The 25498-nt window shown below is 36.6% G+C and overlaps 1 protein-coding gene across 1 annotated transcript in view; it reads right to left on the reverse strand.

Annotated features, from left to right (window-relative positions):
* The window catches only part of LOC148947655 (uncharacterized), a 121981-nt gene that overhangs the window by 44425 nt on the left and 52058 nt on the right, over positions 1 to 25498 (reverse strand). The gene's annotated exons all lie outside the window — the stretch shown is intronic.

Here is a 25498-nt window from a genome sequence, read left to right on the forward strand (position 1 = left end):
AGGATAATTGAAAGACGTGAATTTTACAATATGAATGCGAATACTATCAATGACTATACAAAGAGATGCAATAAGAGAGAAGTTGAGAAGTTGAGAGAGAAGAGAAGTATTGTATTGTAGAAAATGTGACCCTGACTTTGCAGCCAATCAAGATCAATGTACAGTGAATTCAAATGATCTATCATTATTAGTTGTTCTCGACACTAACCTATACACACAAGAAGAAGAAGAAGAATATCTAAAGTGGAGAATAAAGACATTATTGTGTATATACATTATTTTTATTAATAAAAAATGTTTCATACATTTTTAGAAAATGTTCTTCGTAGGGCACTAAAATCAATATTATACAGGTCTGAGAGTATATTTTTCACAATATAATTGTTCAGACGCGAATTGTCCAGGTAAATGTTGAGAAGCTACTTGTAAAAATAACCTGTACATGCGAAAACGAAATTTAGTGGTGTGTGAAAACCAGAGCCTTTATTTGATAGATCCTACACTCTCTTCTGGTTGTGAATAATAGTTTCTCCAGTACTTTCAATAAAGTTGTCAACTTGTGGAATGTAGAAAGCATATGATACGCCAAAAGGATCAAAAAATTCAATAGTCTTCGTTGTTGGAAAGATGCACAGCCAATGACCCGTCCTTACACTCAATGGACTGTTTTTAACAATGATAATGGTATTGTTTGCATATTGAACTTTATCAAGGAAGTCCGATGGCACACAACAGGATTTATATTTGGACATGTATGGATCCATATTAAATACGCTGATTATTTGACTTGTGTTCATGGTGCAAGGTCTAGTAGAACACTGCCTTCGGGAGTGATTTCCCAATAGGTTTCAAATTGATTGATTGAGATTAGTGCTATACTCTCTGGTAATGGGTCAGCAAATGTGCGCTCTAAACGCACACTCCTCGTTCCTACTATACTCATATCTTAAGTGCCAGACAAGTCCAGTACTATGGTACCATGTGTTTTAGCAAACATTTCCACGGTTATACTATTTTCAAATAGTTGTGAATCTTGATCTAGGGATTGCATTGTTAACTCATACAGTGTCCTGGAGGGTTTATCAAAAGATGGATAGTAAAGTGGGATTCCATTTGCTTTACACACAAGAGATGAAAGTCCAAACATCTCAAATTTACGTGGGCAACCTGTCTACGATCATATTGAACTAGCACTTTTACAAATGCCAATGCCAATTTTGATGGAATTTCACCATTAATAAATGAAGAGTCTGTGATGGTGCGTGAGCCCGTGGCAATATGACGTTGATTGGTGATTGTATGAGGAACAAGTAATTTAATATTATTTCCACTAGCTCTCAGTTTTTCCACTGTCAAAGCAATAGAACTCATAAACTGCTGCTTTCGTACATGAAGTATTGCTGAGGTGAGAGAGAGATAGAGTTACATCAGCATTGGCAGGAAGATGCTTTCGTAAAATGAAATTGGATGGAGCAAGCGTAAATTTTATATCCACTTTAATATTTGGTGGTAACCAATGGGTTATATTAAATATCTCATGATTTATTTTCCCAACTAGATGTAATTCTCTAGTTGTAGCATTTTTAAGTGCATATGTACTATCAGTATATGTAATATATTCATATCCATTGAATGATCCCCTAATTTCCTTATATGACTTTGATTTCATAAACATGAATTGTATGTAGCTCGTATAATTTGAAAGACTGCTGCTAGTGCTCACCAGTGTTCTATTTATGTAGACACTGATTTATCGAAATAAATTATGCAATACATAAATTTCATAGGATGTTCCATCGGGAAGAATTGGTATTGCATTGTCGGATTTCTTTAATATCACATGTAAATCTATAAATGTCGAAGACATTTTCATAAAGTGGTCTTCATTGGAATAAACTTGAAAGTGGATATTATGGGACAGCGGTTTGTTTGGATAGAATTGTTCATAGTAACCATGTTTGACACTCACATCAACATTTTCTGCATTGAATAGATTTAAAGATGAAGTGATTGAAGGATGGGAATCCTTGTGCGGTAGATATGTTATTTTTCGGTCAAGGAAAAGAAATCCTGTTTTGATCTAACAATTTTCCTTCTTGGGCTTCTTCTTCTTATTGTATTTTTTTTTCTTCTTTTTTTGACAAAAGTGATGTCTTTTGGTTCTGGCCTGAGTACTTGATCAGTGATGCACTGTTTCTCAACCTTTTTAAACCTTTTCCTTTTTGTCGAGATTTCAATTGCTCACCAAGGGTTTGTGAACAGGACCTAAGATTTTCCGAAATATTTTTTTAAAACCCTGCCAGATCCCTAATCGTATAGTGTAGACGATGCAGAATCTGTCGCAGCCGGTACAACATATTTTCTAGTCAAGGGCAGCGGAGAGCGAAACAGCTTAGCAAACCGACTACCAAGACTATGGCCCGACATTTATGAACGACCTTTGTAATAGTCCATTCCATTGCCCAGCTTGTCTTGGACGAAGAGCAGAAACATAGCAGTCAATATAAGGACAAACATACCATTTTTCTATTAGACATCTTGTTATTGAACGCCGATAACGATGGGTTGAAAATGACATGTAATCACAGCCAAACCTTTTGATATTGCTAGAAGATCACCTAATTCCATGTTTAGTGTTAACTCACAGAGGTACAAATGCGTAGTTCTTACAGGGTTATAATGAGCATGATCTGAACTTTATTGAAGAATGGGATCTCGAGTAGCTTATTGTTTAAAAACACGCATTAGAGGACAGATGCTATTATCAGCTTCGCATGTTTCAACGAATGAAGCATAGAGAAATATACAAGTGTTCGAGGAAAAGACAGGTGGGTAGTCAGCGTAAATGACACTAGTGTTTCCAGCACTTTTACCATAGATTATGTTGTGTTTAAAACCAAGAACATCTCTTAGATTATCATTGAGAATAACCTTTTCATTGGCAATGTGTGAACTAATGTATATCTTACCCTTTTCTTTTGAATAGTTGAATTGAAAGGCTCCTTTTTTACGAGCGGAAACTCTTTTATTAATAGTATGACACAAATCGTTAATAAAAATGAGTTCCTTGTATGGTACTATGACCAATGGATATTCAAAGGAACTGATCTTTTCAATTACATGTCGATTGCTAACGAGTGGCAAATCATAAGGTCTAATTTTTGTATCTTATATGTGATCTTTTCTTCGGATATCATATGTATTTTTGAGAATACAGTCGACAAGAGACACTTCATACTCGCCGTCGAATTTGTTGATGGGAGAGTTTTTTTCCATAAATCACTTGTTTTATTCAATTCATTGTAGAGTAGATCAGAAACATTGGACATGAATGTCACATAGAAATCATTGGACATTAATAATGACTTCAAGTGCTACCGAAGAATCAAAATCAGAGTTGTATCCTAGCCAGCGGACAAGCAACTGTGTCTTCCCCCTGCGAGCACGATTCTTTAATATATTGTCAATTTGATAGATTTCACTACTATTTCTAACTTTTTGTAATTCATAATCATAAAAGCCGCCGAAATTCTCATCATCTTTGGTGTCTCGTAGACGATATATTATGGGTTTAGTGTGTAGGATTTTTGACACTTTAAAAAGTTCATTGGACCATAAATAATTCCCCTTTATAAAAATAGTGGTCGTTTTATTAATCCGAACAGTATCGCCAACATTGAATTTTTTCTTCACAATTTTTTCAGTGCAACCGGCATATTGTTTAAAAAAAAATTGTCAAATGTATTCTCACTGTGATGAACTTCCTGAGGGCTAACATTGGACAAAGATCAATGAAGTCCTTGATTATAAATTTGCATGATATTATCTAAATCTTGAAAAAAAGCAGCAGCATTTTTCAATGTACAATATCTTGAAATTAAGAGTCGAGCAGTCCTTATCAATCGTTCCGCCAATGCAGCCTGTATCAGACTATGACTATGATAGAGCTTTGTATTATATTTTAATAATACCTTTCACACATTTGGATTAACAAATTCAGTACCAGGATCACTTTGAATTTTTCCATAACTATCTTGTTCAAAAATACTTTCTATAGCCCGAGCAACTTCAACACCTCTCTTTCTCCACAATGGAATAGCATAAGCACAGCGACAAAAGACACTGATTGCAAGTAGAATATATTTGTAGGGTCTATTTTGACGTCTTTGAATCGTATCTAGGGTTAAAAGATCTGCTTGCATTATATGTAGTGGGAAAAAGGCTTTAGTTTGTAGATAATGATTGCCACAAACACTATGACTTCGATGTAGAGTGTAGCTTGGTTTATTTTGTAAATACTCTTTTGCACTTTTTAAAGTTTGACACCACCACTGACGACTTTAGAAAGTGTAGTTAGGTAACTCAGAGTACCCATTTAACTAATATTGTTATTAACATGTTTTCAGACGTAAATTATTCTGATCACAAAAACGTAGCGTAATCTCCGCTAATCTATTGCATACTAGAAGGTCGTTGTGATGGTGTCGATGAGTTTATATCAATACGTCTTCCCTTTTGCCTAACCATCGGTGTTATCATATCAAAGCTGCTTCTGCTACTGCGAGGTGTACTAGTATTTCCCAAGATTGATTTAAAATCTTCTTCTTATTTTTTAAGTGGTGTTGTTTTTAGAGGACTAGTAATACTATATTCCTTTAATTTCTATAGGAATTGCTTATTGGTAATAAGACTTTTCGGGAAGTTTAATATATTTAAAAAGCTGCATAGATGATTGTCGAATGATAAAAGTCCTTTACGATTTGTAAGCATATCATAAATGAAATCAAGTAGATTATAACTTTTTCCTTGACTTATAATCTGTTTCACTGTGCTATCGATTTGAACTTGAAAATCATCACTTTACAACATGAGATATGTTAACACTCCTTTACGCTGTTCCTGATATAAATGCGGCAGTAGGTTTCAATAGTTTACACAATTGAATTCAATTCCTTCTCCTTTGATTGTCTTGTTGCTGTTGCTCCAGCAGCAGAATCTTGAAGAGATGTTTTCTTTTTTGGGAGATCAATGACACTTACATTGACTGGTCTCTCACGATAGGGTTTATGTTTGTCCACGCGTCGAAGTGCATCTTAAAGTAAAACTAGCTTTTAATCATCGACAATATTTTCATCATTAATGAATTTTCTTAGATTGTCCTCAAAGTGTTCGACTGGTGAATGGACGAGTTCTATTGGGGCCAACTTGTAGGGTTAAGCAATCTAGAGAAAGCAGTTTACAAGTTCTACAATTATTGGCAGTAAAAGTGTAAAAAAGCTACCACCCGCCTGAAGGAATCGTTTTCATTTAAAATCTTTTCCTTTATTTTTGTAAGCCAAGGCACATACAATGAAAAAATGTTGCTTTGTATGTTGTCTAAAATCTTCTGGCAACTGTACACTGCCCTCGGTTAAATTTAAACAAAGTTCAGATATTAGATTAATAAATTCTTTGTGAATGCCATGTTTGAGTATGGCTTTACTAAGTGGTGGTTTTGAAGTGCTTAGAACGGAAAATAAGTGTCTATTTTCATGTACTTTCTTCAGTGTCATGATGGCGATTAATAAACTTTTTCACTGTTCACTAAAAGATATACTGTAATTTTATGTCTAAAATATCTGTGACTACACCTACATCTTCGGGTGCATTCTTATTAAGATCCAACAGAATGTAACCATAGGGTTTATTTGTTGCCTGACTGTACGCTGAAAGTAGAAATTTTGGAGCACCGGGATATATTTGTTTATTGAGGGTTATTAGAGAACTTGAATCACGAACAATTCTGTAGATAATATAGTGGATATAGTTCAAGGCAAGGGTTCTCATACACTTGCTCAGATGAAACAGATTGCGTAGAACTAGTGTATGGAAATGTGTTCATGATTTGAGTGAACAGTAAACCATTGTAGAATTTCCTGAGACCATTATTCAATGGATTCAGTTAAATCCTCAATAATCAGCCAAGACTTTGGCTCAATACTATTGAAAACATGAGATCCCTGTATGAATTGTATGTTCATAGATGTAGCAGCAGCAATAGCTTTTATTTTTTGTCATATGACTCTTCTAAAACACTATAACAATAGTAGATTTTTTTCAGTTTTTCCAAAAACATTTTATTAAAATTTTTAATTATTTTAGCTAAAATTGTCGTTTCGCCCGACATTGAAGGACGACAGCGAAACGATTTGAATTGTGTTTTAAATTGATACACACTGTTGATGCAGTCAAAAGTTGGACTACAACTAACTGTAAACCATACCTGTCTAATGAATAAATAATAGTAATAATTTCACCTAGACTGCAGTCCTATTACGATACTCAATAAAGACAACAACAGCAACAACAACAATTTAGAATCATATTTTCTTTTATTACCACTTAACAACAAAAAAATTTTTTTTAATATACACATAAGTGTTTTTATAATTTTACACATCTAATACAGAAAATAGAAAAAATAATTAACACTATTTACAATACACATATTTTAAAAATGAGATTCCCCCACCTCCCAGGGACGGCTGCTTCGGCGGCCGAAGGCTGGGCAAGGCTGGAGAGGGGGCCCACTGCAGCGGGCCGGGCCGAACCGGGAGGCGCAAAAAATATAACTCTGTCTTGCATACAGTTAGACACACACACATATATATTAATGGAATGTATTAGGGAAATCTTCCTCCACCCACCACCCACATAGTAGTAGTAGTAGTATTATTGAATTTATGTTAATTTATCCAGACCGAGTTATTTTCTATAGTCTATAAATTCAACTTGATCTGAAATACGATAGTGTCCGTGGGGGAGTACCTTCAGACCATCTTTACATACATAGACCTTGTCTGATATGGCCAACATGACATTTTTCTCTACTCTAACTGTGTAGTTCTAAAATTGTAGAGAAAGAATCGCAATTACTTTCGCTTTTGGTACTAAACTACTTCCCACACAGTTTCTATAGACACTCATGTTGAAATTATTTTTTAAAAAGTGTTTAGGCACACCCTTGCACACTTGTTTGTTATCCTTATTGTGTGTTTCCACACAGTATACCTTTGGACCTGGAAACATCCCATTGGATATTAAATCACTCCCTGTCTCCGGCTTTAACATCATCAACTGATTTTGGGCATGGCGTTTCACTAACTCAGGATAGAGGCACTCATCCCAATTAGTAAAATCCGTCCTAGAGCTAATGTACTCTTCATTCTCCAAATCTTCCAATTAATTCTCAGTTTTAAGTTTTAATAGGAGTGAATCAGTGTCTCGATAATACACTTGAACTTCCCCCTCCCTTGGCCATTGTACCTTACACACATTGTAAAAGAATGACAAAATGAGTTTCTTTGAAAATTTCTAGTATCGAACTGTCACCTGCAATAATTTATTTGGAACAACATTTCTATTCTTTATATGTAGAAGAACCATACGGCCCTCCAAAGGTAAAAGCGCGTATATACCCGAAAAGTTACTTTCCGAGTTACATATACCATTGGAATCATCGTGTCGAGCTGAATCGAATAGTGTATGCAAGAATGCCCTAACACGATCTCCTGCAAAGTTGTCCCTGCCAAAAACACGTATGTGCAGCATTTTGTCCCGTCTGCTTAGGATAAAAACACGTATCTGCCATATATGCCTTTTTACCTGTGGACTCTAGCGCGCGGCGTCACGGTTCCGCATATGCGGGATTTTACCTTTGACAGCCAGACACATTTTTGTATATATGCGTTATTAAACCACGATTTTTCATAACTTTCAGCAAGTTTAGGTAACTTAGGAGCAACATAAATGTAAACAACAGATGTCTTGACCAGAATCCAAGGGTCTGAAAAGTCTAAAATTGGCCTTGGAGATAAGGAAAAAGCAACAGTGAGTACAACTTTGAATTATCTATTCATAATAAGTACTTAACTGTGAAGATCAGACAGAATGTCGAAGAAAAAGCCTCATACGTTTCTACAGAAGAAGACTTAATTATCACTAACGGAGGGGATAGTGATACTGACTATGGTAACGACAGCAGTAGCACTAGTGAGAGTGAGAATACGGCTAGGCCAAAGATATAAAGTAAGCTCGAACCGATGTCTGTTGCAAGCCAGGTCAAATATACCTCCAATGATACAGATTTTCCATCAAGTTTTAGTGTTGTGTCTGATTTAACCTCAAAGGCACTGGAGACAGACCAAATATTGTGTGATAACATTGATTCTTTCCTTGGTGATATGGACATTTCCATGTGCCCAGAAAAAATTGAATCTGAATTGATTGCTACAAGTGTTGCTGTCTTTGAGGAGCACAAAATAGTTCCCAATCAGATGACATATGGTAGCTGCATCGAAGGCATTGAACCAGTTGTGCTGCTGCCCCCCCCCCCCCGCAGAACATGAAAGTCAAGAAAGACAAGGAGTTGAACCATTAGTGGAGCTCCACCCCACAGAACATGAAAATCAAGAAAGACAAGGTGTTGAACCATTATTGGATCTGCACTATTGGTTCCACTATTGAGCCCAAGCTTCGAAATAGAAACGTTCTGGACTTCGATGAGCTGTGTGACCTGATTGAAAAAAGCAGGAGGCATGTCAAAGCAGTGAGGATGTGCTTAGACGATTTTACGCCAGGTAGCGAAGAAAAGTCGATAGATTTTGTGCTGAAAAAGCATGCCAAAGTGATCGAAGAGGGTAAGCATCCTCTTGCTGGAAAGGTAAACGGAGTGAGAGGGGTGAAACCTGGGAAAAAAGATGCGATTTTGGCAAAGCTTGTGCCTTTCATGCCAGAGAACCACAGATTTTTTGGAAAGACATGCCATCTAGCATCAATTCTGTTGAACTACTGAAGAGTGTTTGTTAGTGACTGTTTTTTTTTTGTATTCTGAAGATGATTTTCGTCTTACTTTCTGAATAAATAACTGAATCTTAAAATTTTGTTCAAAAGGTAAAAACGCGTATCCACGGACATACGTGTTTTTACCTGAGACGGGTTCATACGAGAACAAGAAAAACGCCAATGGTAGAAAGGCGCACATGACATATAGCAGTGCTAGCGAAGTCTGGCATTTATTCTAGTTACGTAATCGGAAAGAACACTATCTAAAACGTATTCTAACAACTTTTCATATAAATCCTGTGTCTAATTATGCGCAACAAGTGGGGAAAGTATCGCAAAACTTGAAAAACTTTGAAGACGTTTTTGTCGGAATAATGAAAAGTGTATATACGCACTTTTAACTTTGGAGGGCCACATACTGGAGTCTATGACAGTGAATATTGTGAAGTTGCTATCGGCAAAGATTTGAGCAAGTTCTTTGAGGCTTGTTACAACGTCCCAACGAGTCCTGTTTTTTGCGCTCTCACACATTTTCCCGATAGTTGAATTTAAAATAAGCTTATAAATTTCTTTTTCAACTGTGCTTTTTGCCTGTGGATGTTTACTAACAAAAGTGTCAATAAACGTTTTCAAATAGGGTTTTTGATCAAATTGCAGGGTTTTGTGTATCTTTTTGACCCTGAAACCATTGGCTACCATCCATTGCAATGCCACATGATGCACAACTATATTCTGCTTCGGTTAAAGGTCGGCAATAAGTTTTTGCTTGAAAGGGGTCCAATGCATACCCATATCCTTGACCACAGACAAATTGTATGGACTCAAAGAGTCCTTGGTCAGAGGACTATTTACGCACGGGAAAACAAAATCTTTTACCGAGCTATAGAGTTCCATTGGTATTTTTCCGTCAGTTTCATAAAATTATCCTTGTGGCCCATTTTTGTCGACAGTGTGAATTTCGGGGAAATCTCTGGCACAAGGATTTTCAAGCCATTTGTAATTGCCACACGGTAAACGGTAGTGAGACATTGCCAAGGGGTGTAGAGAATTCATATCTTGAAAAACAGCATTGGACTTCCCACCGTCGACAAAGTTCTGCCCAGTTGGATCAGTTTTCATAACGGTCCCCGTGAAAAACATACCCTCCCCTCATAGATCTTTCTACAAATAAGTGCTGATCCACATCGGTCATCAGAACTATTTCTTCTCTACTGGTTTTTAGAACTAAATCTATCACCAGATGCTTGCGGCTAGTGTTGGGCGATATTCAATAACAATATCGATATATGGATATATCGGACGAAATATCCATATAGAATATCAAAACGTAGATATCGATATCGAAAACGATATTTCGGAATTTTCCAGTATTTTCAGCTTTTCTCGCCATCTACTCGTGAACGACCAACAGAAAAGGTCCCACAGAGAAAAAAGTTTTCCAAATCTTCCAGAAGAAGAAGAATAACCTATGAAATCCCATGACTCATAAGACGGAGCTAATGAATGCTCCAGAAACGTTGAAATAAACAACAATGACATTGTCATTCCTTATCATTCCACAGTTTGTATGTTTTTTAATGGAATGATTGAAACTTTTGTTAACTAACAGAGGAATGTGCGATTTTATCTAGTTTTATTTAGAACTTACCGCAATTTTCAAAAAATCATAACATGTCTGTGTTGGTAAGTACATTTTTATGCTGGAAGTGCAATATCCTCCAAATATGTGTAATTAGTCTCAGTTAACAAGTTTTCTTGTCATATTTACAAGTTGAATCAAGGAGGCACACTTGTGCCTCTTTAAAGAGGCGACCCACCACAATGTTAAGCGATTTCCGGTCCTAGAGGTCACAGAGAGACGGAGGTGATTGCATTTTGTAGCCCAAGCTCAAACTAAGAAACGTGCAAAATTTCATCCTCCTCCGACTTTATCTTCATGGGGTAAACTGGGCCGGAAGTTTCGACCCTCCCACCACAGCCCCCCTTTAACGCTGTCCGATCGGGCTGAAATTTAGAGGTTAAGCTTTCCTACGCCCCGGGAGCTTATTCCCGAAATTTTTTATTCCCGAAAAGCACTTTTAAAGGCTGATCGCTTTCCAGTTTGATTGTTATCGGAGACTCTATTCGATTGCACAATATACAAAGTTATATTATATACACATCCACAAAGTTTTATTGTGCAATCGAATAGAGTCTCCGATAACAATCAAACTGGAAAGTGATCAGCCTTTAAAAGTGCTTTACGCAAAATGAAATTCTGAAATGCCATTTAGACTTGTGTTTTTTATTCAGTTACCCTTTCACCGTTACTAGGACAGGGTCGTCCAATTTTAGTTTGGTGTTTTTATTTTAAGGTTTGGTTTTTACATTTTTATCAGTTTTATTCTGCACTGAGGACGGTCAAGCGGAGGTCTTGACCGAAATATTTGCATAATTTTTCAATTTTTTCACTGGCTGTTAATTGTCCTCGTTTCCTTTCTTCGCGATTTTTTGTTTATCATGATTAGCCAGTGTGGTCTCAGAAATTATTTAAAACAGTTTATATTTGTGTTGCCCAATAAATGAGGTTTGATTGTTATTTTTTGGAATATATTACTCTTGAATAACTTATTTATAAATTAGTGATATGTTTTTAACAACTTTTCAGTAACTTAACTACTGTTGATAACTTCTTTGTGTGGTTAAAAAAATTAAATACCTTTGGGGCCCCTTTAAGGGCTCAAAATGTAACTTGCAACAGAAGCAATTACTGAATTATGAGGGATGTCACCCCCCTGATTGAAGGGCAACACAGCTTACCTAGCACTCTGCAACGTCGCTTGACTCCTGGATTGTACCTTATGACATGCACAAGAAATACTCTGATTGGCAAAAAGCTACCAAAAGAAGTGAAAATGCTGACCCTCATGCCGACCATACCTGTCAAGCAGAACTCTCGTACAAAGATGAGCCTCAAGCTCCGACAATTATTTTTTTTTACAGTTTATATGTTTTTATGACTTTTGTGCTTTCACACTAGTTCATTTTTTTTTGGATGATTAAATGAGTCTTATTCATTTTCAGTATATTCGATGTTAACTGACCACTTTGAAAGAGGTGTACAAGTCGTAAGAAAACTAGTTTTTGAGATTTCAAGATGGATATATTATGGAAATATTATAGAAAAAATATGGACATAATTTGTCTGAAAAGGACACATTTTTGGATGCTCAAGGGACATATTCATTGACAAAAAAGTTCGCAACCCTGTATACTCACCCTTAAGGCCTGTTTATTAATAAAATTATCATTGTGACAATGATGATGTGACAAAGATGGTTATGGGGCTTATAGCCCCATAACCACAAATACTTTTATTGATTCCCAGCTGGGTAAGTGCAGAAGTAGGATTTCTCAGACCACCTCGTAAAAATCAGGGTTTAAGTCAGGTACAGGGAACCTATGCTAGGTAAATATGCAACCTCAGACTGGTATAGCCTCGTACGTTGGTGATAAAAAGTATCAATCAAGCTTTTAGACCATAATTTTAGCTCTTCAACGGAAATTAACAACCTCCCTTTGCCACACAGGGTCAGGAGGCTTAAATTATAGTTTGAAGGTTAGATTGACACTTCTATTACCACGGCACTAGTTTCTTGTCCGAACAGTCCGAGGTTGCATAGGTCCCTGTGATGAAGCTGGTATGAAGTATGTAATGGGTAAGTCAGAGGGCGTCTTTCAAAAATGTAGAAGTGCACTAATGGGTTCTGTAATATTGCCTGTTTGTGTGTCCTGTTTTTATGCTGTTTCTATGCTCAGTCAGGAAGAATGAGTCTGATGATTTTTTCCTTTGGTAATTAAATAGTGTCACAGCCTCTCCAGGTTGTGCTCGGTTGATTTGATTATTCTTTCGGCAGATGCGTATCCGACAACTCGTCTAGCCTAGACTCTACCGCCTAGACTCTAGGCGGTAACACTGTCTTGACTTTGAAATCTCATTAATGTCAGAGTATTGTCTTGCTACATGGCTATTGGACTAGTAGATAACATTTCTGTAAAACAGATTAGCAAAATTTTACATTTTGCCAAATAATTGATATTTAGAAATATAGCTGATAATATACTGTAATTTTTCATCATTTTCTTTTGCTTATTGATCTAGAGTACATAGAAAAATCCAACCCTATATGCCAAATCGAATCCCCACATTTGGTCCATTATTTACTGGTTGGTACTACCACTTTATTTAACAAAATCAGTTCCATTGGATTCTATTTGCCTCTGAATGTTTAATATATTGCAGGTCCAGGTCTCTACCAGTTTTTGAAAAATGCCAAGTCCTTTGTGGTAATATTTTACAAAAGTATCGGCTAAGTCTGCACTATGCAAAATATGCAAAAAAAGTGTTGCTACCTCTGGAAATACCACCAACCTTAATGCTAATCTCAAGACAAACCACAAAAAACAATACCAAAGCATAAAAGGAAGTACATCGGCGGGGGGTGCCAGTGTTAACCCTGATTCTGATTCGTGTCCATCTGATGATGAACATGATTCAAGTCAAATTGTCCCATCACATAGCCAAAACTCAACCAGACCTTTGAGTCAAGCTAGTGACCCTACCCAAGTTACCCATGATAGAAGTGACCAGACTGACTCAGGAGCACCAAGTGCAAAGCAGCCGAGAATTGACTCGTTGTTACAGACCAAGTACAGTGCAAAGCACCCTAAAACTGTAAAAATTAACAAACTGGTTGTGAAATTCATTGCAAAAGATATGCAACCCCTCTCTGTTGTTTCAAATCCTGGGTTTATTGATCTGGTGCAGGGCCTTGACCCCAATTATACTTTGCCATCCCGAGCTAAAGTGACAAGAGATCTTCTCCCTGAAATCTATGCTTTAGAGAAATTGAAACTGCAGGAGGCGCTAAAAAAAAGTAGGATATGTTTCCCTTACCACAGATATATGGACCTCCCGGGTGACTGAGGGTTTCATGGCTGTCACTGTACATTACATTAATGAGAATGGCTGCCTCTGCAGCAACGTGCTTACTACTGCGAAAATTGAAGAAAGGCATACTGCTGATGCTATCACAGCTCATCTTCTGAAAATTACCACTGAATGGGGGATTAAGGAAAAGGTTGTAGCTGTAGTTACCGATAATGGAGCAAATGTGGTACGGGCTGTAAAGGATGCTGCATCTGCTGTAGGTAAAGGCTGAACACCTGTTTTGTGCTTCGCATTTACTGTGAATTTTTGTGAGGGGTACCATTGATAATACTGCTGACTTGCCACCTCTTGTCCAAAAAACTAGGAACATTGTCTGCTGTTTCAGCCGTAGTGTTGTAGCTTCCGAAAAGCTGCGCCAGGTCCAGATCTCTATTGACAATGTTTGTATCAAAAAACTGATACCTGATGTGACCACTAGACGGAATTCACTTCTCACTGTGTTGCCCAGTCTACAAGATTTGAAAGAGTCGGTACCAAGTTTGCTTGTGCTTCTCGGTAAAGTAGATCTCCTGCTCACTGAAAGTGAGTGGGATTTTATTTCAAACGTGATCGCGGTATTTACACCTTTTGACGAGGTCACAATCGAGCTCTCTTCTGAAAGCTATCCCTCCATCTCAAAAGTCCTGCCTTTACCCAAGATTTTGAGACGTCACCTTGTTCAGGTAGATTGTGGTGGATTTTCAAATGTCGCCGAGGACCTCCGCAAGGCTTTGATGGAGAAAATGCAAGCTAGGTTTATAAGCCTCGGTCAGGTCACACCCGTGACGATTGCCACATACCTTGATCCGCGTTTCAAGAAAATGTATATTTCCCCTGACGACCTTGTCTCGGTTGAGGGCAAAATAGCAAGAGAGATGGATTTGACCTTGCTGTCTGCTGAATCCGTAGCAGCAGGTACAAGTACCGTCACAAACCCCGTGAGACAGCACCGACAGGCTCATGACAGTTTGTGGGGCTCACATAACGAAGTTCTGGTAGTCAACTCAGGACGTGGTTCGACAGCAGCCGAGTCTATCATGGCTCTGCAGCTTTTTAACAGGGAATCTTTAGTTCCAAGAAAAACGGATCCACTCAAGTGGTGGAATTCTCGCAACATGGGCTCTCAGAAATATATGTACGACGTTGCCATGAAATTTATGTCTGTGCCCGCCACCAGTGTCCCTTCTGAGAGAGTTTTTTCCAAGGCCGGTCAGTTGATCACCGAGCGGCGAAACCGACTCTCTGGGAAAAACATTGACATTTTGCTGTTTTTGAATAGCCAAATAAAGCCACGTTTTTTTCTTGAGCCCAAGTAGTTTCACGTCTGGGTTTTCGTGATATTATTTCATATAATCGAAGTTGGTTTTTTCATTGTTCAATGCTGTATCATTCGAAGTTTTTATAAAAAAATGATGCAAAATACTCTCTAACTACGATTTTCGTTATTTAACCTTGGCAAAACAAGAGTGTATCGGAGCCAAAAACGGTTCCGAAATATCGATATCGATATATCGAATATTGAATATTGAAAGTGAAAATATAGATATATCGATATATCGAAAAATCGAAATATCGCCCAACACTACTTGCGGCCACTGTAGAGAAATTTATATAGTAAGATCATCCCTTATCTCAACCATTAGACAAAGCCGGACCGGGATGCTGCTGCTCCGGAGAACATGTAAACAACATAAGCGACACTGGATTTTTTCATGGGTAGGCACGTGTGTAGCATTGGTATTCGCAGCCTTTTGAACAGGAAAAGAAATAAGACTGATCGAGCGTCTAGGGGATAAGGAAGAGTGCAATATGTTGAAGAGATAAAAAAGGAAATGAAAATAATTAGTATGGATGAAATAATGCAAAAGGTAAAGATAACATTAATTTAAGAATGGAAAGTAAAACAAAGAATAAATTTATAAGGATAATCAAGGTAAAAATTAGCTTTATTTGAAAAATGCCATAACGTGATGACATTTGTTGATTCGTAGCTAAATAAAATTTAGTCGCTTCCTTTTTTCACATACGTTTATTGAAATTGGTTTGATTTTTATTTTCTGTAGTACTGATGAGCTCACTAAGGAGATAATCAAATACTAGTGTTTAAAAAATTTGCCTCTTTGTTCAAAAAAGGACATAATCAAATATATAAACAACTAAAACTAAAATAATTACTTGCTAGTTTATTTTCCTTGGTTGGAATTTCTGTTGATTTCAAAATTCTTAAATTTCTCTTCGTAATGTGCACGTGTGCGCAAAAAATATCGAATAATTGTTCAAGGGGGAAATCCTCGCAGCCAATTTCCCAGTTCAGGTCTTTTCACTCAAGCCACTGTTGATGGATTAGTCTCGGATCCCAACAAGAATTTCTGTAGTGTTTGAGGAAAATGGAGTCACAGTCTTGCAGAAACGAAACAACGCCTAGAGAAGGTGCCGTAAGCTTTGATAAATGCAGGTATGACTGCTTGTAGGCCTTTTCAACCTCAAAACTTTTCAACCTCAAAAACTTTTGCTATGTCATATTAAAGCTTAATGATGAATCTACAGCAAATTATGCAAGCAAGGCCATTGGTAGATCTAGTGAGGCACCATACTCCCTCCCTCTGGCTGCAAATATGCCCTGGACCAAAAAAGTTTGATTTTTTGGTCCTTACCAAGTTTCCTGCCAAGTTTACTGGCAGTAAACTTGGTAACTAGAATGATTAAATAATTTTTAATAGTCTTAACACAATTGAAACATTTCAAGTTTTATACTAAACTTGCACGTAACCCAAAACTGGAGAGATGATGAAATGAATCGTAAGGGTCAACTTAATGAGCCATAAAAAATGCTTTCTAATAAGAAGTTTTACTTAATTTGTAAGTTTGTGGCAGAATATTTACAACAATAATAAAAAGCATTACAATAATAAGCATTACTTTATGTTCTTTTTATAATACAATTAAATGAAAATACAAGTTTTTTTTTAAACTGAAAGTAAGGTCGCTCTTTAAGCTAAAGTTAGACTCTTTCTCACAACTTTTTTTTTAAACAATAAAAAACTTTAGCGTAAAGAGTGGGGCGTTGAGGAGGGGACAGCCCCTTTCATAAACGGAATAATTTCTGTTCCTTTTAAGTTTTAATGTCGCTCCTTGCTTTCAGTTAAAAAAAAACTTGTTTTTTTTTTAATTTTTGAACGTTTTTGAATTAATGCAGGTTTTTATTTGGCTCACCGTACATGAATAATAAAAACAAAATTTGCATATTCATTTTACTTTCATTTGGTTAAATGGCTTTCTCGAAAGTTGTTTAATTTTATTTACGAACGTTTTTATTAGTAATAAATAGACTTAACTGACGAATTAACATACGTAACGAACTTCTATATTCATATATTTTTAATACGGTATACTAGGGGGTTTGCCCCCTAGTCAATACCTCACTCTTTACGCTAAAGTACGAATTTTGTTCCAATTCTTTAAAAATGACCTCTTAATCACAAAGGCCGTTAATTAGAATAAATAGCTCTTATGAAAGTACTAACAAATCTTTGGCTTAAAGAGCGAAGTGTTGACTGAGGGGCGGACCCAATCACCAGCAGATCCAGGGGGGCAGGAGGGGGGGGCGCAATGCCCCCCCTTGCTTGGGCAAAAATTTCTATTATTAGATTTTATGTATCTTGATTGCGATATCAACGCTTGGATCAGCACATATTTGAAAAAGAAGGGACGGCACTAGGTCTGTCTACCTTAAGTCTTGAGGGAATTGTCTAGAGTGTTGGATGTCACCCGAACTTACAAGGCATCTTGAAGCTTGTCATCTCGTAAATCGATGAAGCTTCAAAAAGTGTGCGCGTCAAAACCTGTTTCTTATTCAATAACTAAGCAAAAATCTTGAAATGACTCCGTCTTAGGGTTAGTCGCGATTCTAGAAGGGTTTGAAAAGTATACAATTTTTAGCTAATATTAACCAGTTATGATGTCAAAGCGAATGCAGCTAATTCTCTACAACTTCTTCGGTTCGAAAGCTAAAGCTAGGTGAGTGGATCCTGTGACTGAAAATAGAAATAATTAGAGTTACAGTGTTAGTAGTGATTCCAGCACTTCGACTAATAGTGAGATAGTGCATGATTCGTTAGCATCAATCGAAGAGTGTAGACCCAAGCCTAACACAAACATCGAGAATATAAGCACTTTCTACGAAAATGATATCGGAAGCTATATCGATAGACTTGAAAAACTGCATGATCGTACGCGATATCAATTGCTTCAGAACCCGTGGATTCTTACGTCTAACTACAGCTTCCCCTATTCAGTTCACAAGAAGCGGGGCAGGGACGAAAAGAGATTTTTCAATCGTACTCGCTTGGAAGAATTTCATTGGCTAGTACTTTCAAATAAGATGAGGGGCTTATTCTGTAAATATTGTGTTTTGTTTAACGTTCGAGGGGTTGGAGGCTCCAATCAATTGCAAAAGTTGGTAAACAAGCCCCTCGTAACTTTTGCTAAGCTAACTGGAAAAGACGGTGACTTGGTGTCTCATGAAAATAATCAGTATCACCGCGATTAAGTTGACGTAGGAAAACATTTCCTTCTAAAATATGACAACCCTGAAACCAACATTTTAAGCCTTGTAAACGAACAAGGGAACTATCGAGAACTTTTAAGGTGCCCTGTAAATAGTGGCAACATCACTTTAAAACAACATTTGCAAAGCTCAGGTGCAAATGCTACTTATATAAGCAAAACAACACAGAATGAATTAATTGAATGTTGTGCCAAAGAGATCCTTAGAGAAATTCTTGCACGAGTTCATTCTGCCAAATTCTACTGTGCGGTTGTTGATGAAACAACGGATATGTCGGAAAAATCACAACTGAGTATTGCCCGGTAATGAAAGGATAAGTGCAAAACACAAAATGAGTTCGCTGGTTTTTTAGACCTTCGGAGTACTTATTGCTCGGAGAGCATTGGACATTGTGAACTAACCCTTCCAGGGAAACACATGAAAATTTTATGTCCAATTACATTTGATCTCTTGGGCTAGACCCCGAAAAACTTGTGGGCATAGGCACTAATGGATGTGCTATGATGGTTTCAGGACATTGTGGTGCTGTAAAAGAAGTTCAAAAGGTAGCACAGAATACCCTGCGTTGCCCATGTTTCAACCATGCTCTTAGTCTTTCCATTTCCAAAACTTCTTCTATCCAGAGCGTCAGAAACTCCGTCGGAGTAATAAAAGAAATATTTGCTTTTTTTGGTGCTTCTACACAGCACAATTATGTTTTAACCAGAGTAATAAAAGCGCAGCTAACTTGCATGTGTGAAATGCGCTGGATCGAAAGGCACGATTCCTCAATGCAGTTTGTGGTAGAGCTCCCTAAGATAGTGGAAGCTCTTGAGATCATCAGCGGCTGGGCAGAATGCACAACTGCAGCAAAAGCAATACTATTTACTGCTATCACATCCTCCAATCTGATAGTAACCATTTACACTCTTAGTAACATATCTGGAATAATTTTACCACTCAGCCGGCAATTTCAGAAGAAGAGCTTGGGCCTTGTATCAGCAGTAAGCCATGTCAAGGACCTTCTTACCCAGTTGGAAGTCAAGCATTGGGAGAGTGAAAGCAAGTTAAAAAAAAACATTTGACAAGGTAACTAAAGTAGCAAACGAGCTAGGTTTAGAAATAACAGTCCCAAGGATAGCGAAAAAGCAAACGAATCGGATTAATTTACCATTCAGTTCACACGAGGAATATTATAGACGGTCAGTTTTTACTCCCCTGTTGGACACAATCATTTCGGACTCAGAAAGCCGTTTTTCCGTTGAAACGCTGGACACTTTTAAGCTCAGTATTTTCTTGTCAATAAATTGTATGGAAACGAACAAACAGCAATTCGCTAATACGATTCATGACTTGTCAGAGCGATACTGGTCAGTAGTGGGTTTCCACCCCCAATCAGTTTGTGAACCTGCCCTGGTCGGAGAAGCCACAAAATGGAAAACTCGGTGGCTTCGTCTGAGAGAAAGCAATGCAGGTACAGGTAGAATACCTGAAACACTAGGGGAAACTTTACAGAAACAGAACTGCGATGCTGATATTTTCCCGAATATTTTAGCGCTGTTGCAGATTCTCATGACCCTACCTGTCAGTGTGGCATCTGTTAAACGAAGTTTCTCCATCTTGAGGAGATTAAAAATGTGGCTAAGAAATAAAATGACGAAGGAAAAACTCACCGGACTTGCCCTTCTTCATGTTCGCAGTGATATTCACATAAGTGTAGAAAGTGTTACTGATGGATTTGCTAATAGTCGAAAAAGGAGGCGAGAATTTGTTATATAATATCACAGTTTATAGACAGTAAGCTTATCGCAGATCATTTCTGGTCATCGTGAACAAAAACCTCCTCCCACTTCTTTCTGCCTTAGCTTGTTTAGCCTGTTTCTGAATATACCAGTAAGCTTATCGCAGATCATTTCTGGTCATCGTGAACAAAAAGCTCCTCCCACTTCTTTCTGCCTTAGCTTGTTTAGCCTGTTTCTTTCCACTCGCACCCCTGTCCAGGTTTTTATAATGGGAGAGATAGAGAATGATCATACTGCTATATTCTGTCTACTGTGTATAATATTGATAGTGTTTCTATAAATGTATTTTTGTGGATAGCTTTACAGAACCGACAGCTAAATGACGGATAGAAGCAGAGGCATGCAACTTTTAATATCAGTAAGGTACTTTAGGCTTAATTTTGAATGGGAAGTTTTCGCAACTAGTCGCCCCCCCCCTTCCTAAAATCCTGGATCCGCTACTGGACCCAATCATATTCGTAATAATTTCTGTTCTTTTTAAATTTTGATGTTGCTCCTTACTTTCAGTTGAAAAACTTTTTTTATTTAATTTCCGATCGTTTTTAAAATAATGCTGGGAAATCCGGCGCCCCCCTTATAGCAATGTCCCTTCCCCCATGAAAACTTCCTCCATGGAAAGGTTCTCCCACATAAACCCCGACCCCCCCCCCAAAAAAAAAAGAAAAAAATCCCCCTGAAAACGTCTGTATACTTCCCAATAACCAACAGGCCTATTATATGTAAACATTGGGTAAATTTCATAGCTTTCAGCTCTTCCCTTGGGGATTTTTGGGGATTAAGTCATCCTAAAAGACATAGTTATTATTTTTTTGACCATGTTGAACAAAAGGGCTATCTTACAATTTTAATCGGGTGACTTTGGGGAAAAAATGAGCGTAGGAGTGGGCCTAGTTGCCCTCCATTTTTTTGTCACTTAAAAAGGGCACTAGAACTTCTAATATCCATTCGAATGAGTCCTCTCACGATATACTAGGACCACTGGGTCGATATCACCCTTTGAAAAAAAAAAAAAAAAAAAAAATTAACACGCATCCGTGATCTATCTTCTGGCAAAAAATACAAAATTCCAAATTTTTGCAGATAGGAGCTTGAAACCACTGCAATAGGGCTTTCTGATACACTGAATCTGATGGTGTGATTTTCATTAAGGTTCTAAAGTCTTTAGAGGGTGTTTGCCCCTTTTTTCAAAAATCAGGCAAATTTTCTCTGGCACGTAACTTTTGATGGGTAGGACTAAACTTGATGAGACTTATATATTTGAAATCAACATTAAAATCTGATTCTTTTGATATATCTATTGGTATCAAAATTGCGTTTTTTAGAGAATCGGTTTCTATTGAGCCGGGTCGCTCCTTACTTACAGTTCGTTACCATGAACTGTTTGACTACAATTCTTTTGATGTCCTCCAATTTTCTGAAAACGCACTAAGAATTTCACGACAAACAGGTCTTAACAGACGGTTGGTCCTTCCATGGATAGGGCTATTCCACCAGTTATTAGAAGCAAAACAAATGTCCTACATCAAAATTAAAGGACATTTTTATGGCCCAAGAAAAGAGTATAAAAGAGGAACAATTCAAGGGACTATTCTTCCTTACCAAGAAGAAAAAAGTTTTGACGCTCCATGGCGCAATATTACTATCTAAAACCACAGATTATTGTCAAACCTAAAAGATAATCTGTGCTAAAACTATTAGGTTGCCCCTTTGTGGTAAAACTTTTTGTGGCAAATTTCCAATAGTCCCCCCGCTTCGTGGATCCTTCTCCCACAATTCATAGAATCCCGGCTAATTTTCCTGTTGTAGTGCTGATTTGAAGTTACCACTGAAAATTTATCCCCTTTGCCAAGATTTAGTTCACCCCCCCCCCCTCCATTTTAGAAATCCTGGATAGGCCACTCAGTTAAGTTATACCTATGAAATGGGACAGTAGTGAACCACTTTGCCGGCTCATCCCATTCCTTTCTGCTTTTGCCATCATGAATAATACAAATTCCCACCATTATTCAGTGACTGAGAAACATAAAGTGAATTGTTGATGGAAGAAAAAATAGGAGGAGCTTTTATACGCGCCAAGACTGTAGTAAACAAATATTTTCGAGGGTGAACGCACTAGTTAAATTTCTCTACAGTGTTTGTGGCTTATAAATCTCTCTTCATTTGGCTGTTGTTTCAATTGACAATATTTGATTTGATGCTTATTGGCATATCTTAGACACAAAGGATTGCCTGTTTCGGGACAATCTGTTTTCAAATGTTCATGCTTCTGACAATTGAATCATTGTGGGACTCTTCTAGTGTGCACAAAAACTTTTCCGTTTCTACCACAGCATCATATGCTGGTGGGTGGATTATTTGATGCATATACCACTATTATACTTTAATTTGCTTTCCTCTCTCTTATATCTTTTTTTCTCACCACCACCTCAACTTCAAATCTCCCTGTGTAAGAGATTGGTATTCTTATGATAATATCACGGGAAAGAAACTCTTTCCCCCTTACTTTCACTGATTATCCAGCTATTTCCTTAGTCAAGAGAGCTTTCTTGACTGCTTCTTCTCTTCTCAAATAAATAGTCTTTTTGTCTCGTTTTCCGGTTATTTGAAAGTCAAATTTGATTTTCTTTAAGCAGATCATTATTACATAATAATCGGGAAACGTTTAAGTCTGATCTTTCAGCTGCACCTCAACACGATCTGTAAACATTCCTTGTACTTCTAGCTGAATATGGTTGTCAATGAAAGTTTCTTTGTCTTATGAATATTCAACTTTCTAAAGCTGGCTTTTGCTGCAAGAAGATGCTGACTTAGTTGGTTTACTCTTTCTTCTCAGTTCAGCAAAATCTGCTACGTTACAGGGTCAACCATTCTCATTTCAAATTCACCCTCTACCTATTAGTTGACCGTACCTGTTACTCTGTGGAACCGTAGAAAGACCTATTGAGGTGATACAGTGCTGAGTTAAATTGGATTGCTCATTTTTATCCACTGTATATATAATTAGCAGTATGATCTTTCCCTATCTCACTCATTATAAAAACCCGGACCGAGGTGCGAGTGCTCCAGAAAACATAGAAACATAAGCGACATTAGATCTTGTCACGGGTAGACAAGTCAGATTTCTCTTGAACGCGAAAATTGGCTTCAACGTTGGAACACTAAATTTTGAAAAAACTAATTTTAAATTAATTTATTCCAATATATATATGAAATTCGGTAATTAGTAGTGCAATGTTATTATTAGATGTTTTTAAGAATTAAAAGTAGGTTTCGAAGTCTCAAGTGGGTTTCAAAGGCATTTTGAGAAAGTTTCTGCCAAAATACGTGTTCCAGGATAATTGGACCGCTGATGGCAGATCAAATGAGAGGAGCTAATTGTACGCGCCAATATAAATATATATATATATATATATATATATATATATATATATATATATATATATATATATATATATATATATATATATATATATATATATATATATATATATATATATATATATATATATATATATATATATATATATATATATATATATATATATATATATATATATATATATATATATATATATATATATATATATATATATATATATATATATATATATATATATATATATATATATATATATATATATATATATATATATAATACGAAAACTTTACGAAAAAGAAAGTTAAAGGACATATTAAACTTAAGATAAGTAGAAATAGAAGCCTACAATAACTCAAACTCAAAATGACCAGAAATTATTATTAAAGAATAAAAATTTTTATTCTTTAAAATTTTGGATCTGCCACTAAAATGTGTGTCCTTCAATTTTCTGAAAACTCCCTAAGAATTTTTGGAAAAACACTTCTTAACAGACGTTTGGTATCCTCTTGGATAGGGTTATTGTGGCAACTTTTACCACTGCAACCAATAATTAGAACCTAAGTCCTAAAATTGGTCCCAATCAGGAACCCTTATCGCTATCTAAATTCACAAAGTGCAAAGATTTTCAAACAGAGGTGTTTGTTCTTTAAAGTTCAGGAAAGATTTGCCCATTTCATACGAAAACATTGATTGAAAACTAAACTAGTCGCCAAAACCGGTAATTAGCCTTTTTCAAGTTTCACAGGAACTACAATCTGAGAAAATAAATATCACGACGTGAAAAAAAATGATAAACCATCCAGTGGCGGATCCAAAGGGGGAGCGAGGGGGGCGCCCCCCCCTAAAGTAGTCTAAAGTAGTGTAATTTACCTAATTAACGCAAGTTTGCATTAATCAAACTTACTCCTAACGTAAGTGTATCGCATCAACTTATTTTGCCACCCCCCCTAAAAAAATCCCGGATCCGCCCCTGAAACCATCACGTATATTCCACCAGTTATTACAAGAAAAAAATTTCATTATTTTCAAATATTTCATCAACCCCCGCCCCCTTTTTAGAAATCCTTCATAGGCCAATCAGTTAAGTCCACTGTATATAAATAATAGATTAAGTCATAATTTGTATATAAATTAAGTCATACCTGTGAGGTTGGACATTTGCAAACCACATTGTCGACTCACCAATTTTCTTTTGGGTTTTGCAATTACAAATAATACAATTCCGAACCATTTCTCATTGATTGACGTATACACACTAACCCGTTAATGCATGAATAAGTGGGAGGAGCTTTTTGTTCGCACCGAGAATGAAGAGCCAGAAATCATCTGCGGTAAACTTACTGCCTAATTATATATACAGTGTTTTTATCATATCTTCAGATCAGAAGTTAAACTTTACAGCAACTTTTCAACTTTTTCTTCTTAAATTTCCAATACCAATTCGCAGAATAATTTCTTCAACAATTGTTATGCCACGTGCCATAACTTAAAAAAACAAACAAAATAACTTCAATAACTTGTTTTATGAGGTTATACAAACCAGTCCTGTCTCTTAAAATCAGATATTTGTTATATTGGCTACGTGCATATACAGCTAGTAATTAACTGATTGCCGAAGATCTGTTATTTTGCAATAGAAAGTGCCCCACCCCCTATGTGCAATCAACACGAAATGAAAATTTTAAGAACGAGCAAAATTTTAATGAGACAGTGACAAACAAACAAAAACAAAACGTTTTATTACACAAATAATTATAAGAACAAATTTGTTTTATTTTATTACTAAAGCATTTACCTATTTTCAAAATGTTGATATATTTTTAATCGTACATGGAAAGATAGTGCAGCGTAAGAAATTATTTAGAGTTGATATTTATTTTAAAGAATTTCAATGAATATACGAAGCTTTTAGTCAATCCGCTAGCAACAACTCCAGAGATAACAAATAGATTACACAAAGGAAGTCAGCAGGAGATAGC

The sequence above is a fragment of the Artemia sp. Qi Xiang Cuo genome, chromosome 10 (genome assembly GCF_049724085.1).
Source record: "Artemia sp. Qi Xiang Cuo chromosome 10, ASM4972408v1, whole genome shotgun sequence".
Classification (NCBI taxonomy): Eukaryota; Metazoa; Arthropoda; class Branchiopoda; order Anostraca; family Artemiidae; genus Artemia; species Artemia sp. Qi Xiang Cuo.